Raw genomic sequence first — 4,711 nt, forward strand, 5'->3', positions numbered from 1 at the left:
CAAAACATGTGTTTATAAAAACAACCACATCTAATCAATCCATTTAAAACAATATTAAGTCATTTTTTACTAAAACAAAGGTTACATTAAAGTGCACATAATAAAAAATAAACTAAATTTTAGTCAAATTTAATACATTTCTTAAGTTAAATTATTTAACTCCACTATATTAGTTAAATTAACGACATATTTAGTAGGAGCAGTGGCGACTTATAGGAATGGTTAAAAATAACTCAAATTGAGTATAATTTGACACTACGGATTTAACAGTGTAACAGTCATTAGTTCTCATGATTGACTAAATTTTGACCTCCGATTTTTGGCCAATGTTCTCCTTTCGCGCAGCAAGGTTATATATTGTTGAGTTTATCTCAACGAGTATTTTTCAAAAACATCTTTGTAAAGTAGACACTCTGTGAAAGCCTCTTGTTTGATCGCATACCTCAGAACTTATTTTAATTACTTGGTTCAAACGCCTGAATGGTCGGAGAAGATCTTAAAAAGATCTAGATTAATGAAGAATCTCGCGCGAGCAAGGATGAAAATAATAATAAAGGCGCTCCGTGTTTCCCCCTCCCCCGGAAATGAATAATGCACCTCACACCGTCGAGATTTCTTCTTTTGAAAGAGCCACGCTTCGCGCGATAGATGATCGTCCCGGAAGCCACATATATCCGTTGAGCGCGATCGGCGAGGAAATGTTCGCGTATGAGAGCACGCGCTACTTCGCGCCGACCTTTAAATTCATGCAAAGCCCCTCCCCTTCGGACAAGATTCCCGGGCTTTTCATTATTTACGTGCCAACCAGTAATCAGATTTGCGACAACTTGTTGCTTACCGGAAAGCGCGCGGAAAGGCGAAGTTCGTTCGAAGACACCGACGGTGAATCGCGTTAACAAACCCACGAGAGATAGAGAAATAGACAAGAAGACCGCGGACACTAGATTGGGCACTAGACAGAGACACAGATTGGGAGGAAAGGAGGCATCAGCCCCCGCGGCCGTTAAATTAATCAATCTACCCGTCCCAGGAAGCAACGACGAGGCGGCGCTGCGTCCAAAAAGCAACGTCGACCACGGTCGTTTGTACACGGCGTCGTCGTCATCGTGTCGTCGCGGCCGCATTTCCCCAGGTCGTCGTCGCTTCTACTTCCCGGAGACAATGGTGGCAGAATAAGGTCACGGGGCTGAAAAACGAACGAGCCCCCGAGTGCGGGAGCCTCGCTCGCGGAACCATAACTCGCGGCTCGCTGCGCGGGCTGGTCCGCCCCGGCCCGGTAATGAAACATAATGAAATGTAAAGCAAAAAGGTTTTCAGTTAACCGGGGGCGGCGCGGATACGCAAGACCCTGCGCGCGCCACGTCGGCGGTTAAGTAATGTCGCCGCTTGTGCAGCCGCAAGGACGTGCCCGCGGAGTCGGAGACCTGCGACGAGACGCGGCCGAGAAAAGCTCTCGCGGTGTGAGAGACTATAATTACGGATTTTTACGCAACGCGAGCCGCGGAATTGAGGGCACGCGCGATCTCTCGAATTCGCGACGCGCGCTCAGTCGCGAGGCAAAGACCTCGCGATTCGCTCCCAAACATGTTCCTGTTCGATGCATACGCGAGACCGGGGCTGTATGACCCCAGGTACCTTGCTCATATGATCCTTTTTTTTAGTATTTATCTTGAGAAGAATAATGAGTATAAAATTGCGAAATGGTCCTATTAGAACATGAATACTTTTAGAACTTTTTTTAAAACATAAATATTTTTTATAAATATTTTCCCTGAATTTTATTAAAATCGGAATAATATTACAATATTAGAAACAGAATAAACTGATTTGATAACGGCAAAATGAATTTTCGAGCTTCTTGAAATGTTCTATTAATATTCTCCATCGTGGCTGAATAAAATTAAGCGACATGTTACTAGTTGAAACGAAATTCCTTGCAAGTGTATGATGTATTATTTATAGTAATAAACGGAATTTCCATTCATAAAATAATTGAAACAGAGTATATGAGCGAGCGAGGTAAAGTTAGCCCATAATTAAAGTTCGGCAGGAGAGCTGTGAAGACCTCTCGCGGAGACTCTGGAACTACTACTAATCAGAATACATATTTTAAGCGTGATCTTCTTATCACTGGGCAACCTGATATCAGAGCAAGATAGCTATGTTTCTACATGTTCGGATTTTGATTATTACAAAACAAAATATACAGTTAACAGGGTTGTGGCGGGCATTAATATGTAGAAAAAGGTTGCCTCTACCATGTTTGTGCAGTCAGTTACAACAATTGGTTATCTAAGAAGTTTTAATTTCGAAATTCTAAAATATACGGCATCTAGCCCCGGTCTTCCCTATTCTCCGGGAACAGCGCGTCGAATCCGCGCCGTCAAAGGCGCGTATTCCACTCGCCTCTTTGTTCTCGCGAAAGATAAAGGAACGTCGGAAAAATTGCGGTCGATCGGAGGGAATCGAGTGCGCCATACCGTGGAGTTTCTGCGCGTAGAATTACGACACGAGCGCGTTCTCCAGACATTTTCTCTTATTTATGTTTCTTTTTTTCTTCTTCTTGTTCATGAAAAGCGCGCGAAACAAATTTCCCGTGTAATTGCGACGAATAGAAAAGTCGGTTATTCGCGAAACCAAGGAATAATACCGGGCGGACTGAATCGCATCGCCTTTCGGCTTCGATTTCTTTGCAATCGCCCAGCATCCTGATCAATACCGAATCGGAAACGTCAAAAGTTTCCCGTAACACGCTCCCACTACACCGTCGAGAGAGAGAGAGAGAGAGAGAAAGAGAGAAAGAGAGAGAGAGAGAGAGAGAGAGAGAGAGAGAGGCAGCTCGACGGTGAATTCCGAGTTGGCGAAGTTTCGCTCAGAGGATATAAATATTTTCCGTATGCTTTTCATTAACTGTCCGTTTACATTTTAGCCTCTTCTTCATTCTCCGTTTCTCTCTCTCTCTCTCTCTCTCTCTCTCTCTCTCTCTCTCTCTCTCTCTCTCTTTTTCTTCTTCCCATTTCTCGTCGGAAAGACCAGCAGAGAGATATAAGACGATTCATAAATTATGCAGGATGCTCGTCTCTTAAATCCGTTATCGGCTAAAGTTGCGCTCACAGGCAAAAAGCTGCACCAAGTTAACGACGCAAACAACTAATATTACTATAACAATACTTTCGTATCTCGTATTATTAGTACACATTACAACTTGAAAACCCCATGCATTTGTCTCAATCTTCCAAATATCTTTTTTTACACGGAGACAATATTATAATTTTATACAATAGTATAACGATAATATAATTTTCTTTTTCATATAAATTCTCGTAAATTTTATTATGTTTTTAAGTACAAGGATAAACTGCGAATAAAGCCTGTTTTGCTAAAAAAAATTAAGTAAATTTCAGGAATAATAAATTTGGATGTAGTAAATTTTAAATAATAAAACAAAAAAATATTTTTCTCTTAATTCAATAGTAAATTTCGCCGGAGGATTACAGCAGATTTTTGAACGGCACATTTCACGATTGCAAAAATATAAATAGTATAAAATGGAAAGACAATAAATCACCGCAGAGAATACGCGTCGATCTATTCCTCGGTTACAAAATTCTATGGTAACTTTTACTATAAAATTCTCTCCGCGTAGGTTTACCTCTCATATCTATCCATATTTATTCAATCTATATATCTTTTTCGCATAACCGCGATTTTGCGCGATATTTCGACTCCGCGCGATTTTTCTAGTGTTTTTTTTTTTGTACACAAAAATACGATATTTAATGTTTTCATAAAAACTAAAATACACCCCCTTTTGTGATCCACGCGCATACAAAGATGGAAACTGCAAAATCCTATGCGGCACGCGACGAGAGATATTTCGCCGAATGTTAAGTAGCCGTGCGATCGGCCGCCAATTTTGGACGGCGGGCTGGAACGCTTCCAAGCTTTTTCTTGGAGCCAAATGGTCAGCCGGAAAAGCGGGTCGAGTGTCACCGCGCTGTGAAATTTCGGCGAGTCGCGACACGAGGTGAGCGACGAGCGATTCGGACGCGATTTGAATTTTAAGCGCGCTCACGCAAGCGCAAGCGCGCGCCCTCGAATTTGCATATGTAAACACGAGGCACGCCGCCGTGGCTGCTCGCTCACGCGATATGATCGCGCACCGCCCGCGGACGCGACTGTGTGCGTTCGCGCGCGTCGCCGTTTGCATAATTACCCCGGCAAGAGGACACAGCCGATTGATTCCGACCTTTGGCCGTGAGATTACCGTGAGCGCCGAAGTACCGTGAAATTTATGCGGCTTATGAACGCCGGCGGCAACGGCGCGACTACGCGCCCTTCTTCGCGACGGGCGTTCGTCGCCGATAAAATGATCATCGAGAAACACCCCGCTGAATGCCCGTCCCCTTTGCGCCCATGGCAGAAATCGGCAAGGGGGTGCGTGTTTGTTCCCGCGAGAGGCGCAGAGAGGGCGCGAGACACCGCGTAGTGATACGTCGCTGATGCGTCGTCCTTTACGCCACAGTAATATCGCGGTGATATCGCGTTATCCCTTTGATTGCGTCCATGTAAAATCAACCTGGGACCCCCGCCGGGCCCTCGGTTGTCCTGAATTATTCAGCAGTTTCCGCGGAGAGGCGGTCCCACACCGCCTTCTCTCTTTCTTTTTCTCTCTTTCTCCCCCCCCCCCCCCTCTCTCTCTCTCACTATG

This window comes from Odontomachus brunneus, unplaced genomic scaffold (assembly GCF_010583005.1).
Source record: "Odontomachus brunneus isolate Ranch 3 - 2012 unplaced genomic scaffold, Obru_v1 Obru_scaffold_081, whole genome shotgun sequence".
NCBI lineage: Eukaryota > Metazoa > Arthropoda > Insecta > Hymenoptera > Formicidae > Odontomachus > Odontomachus brunneus.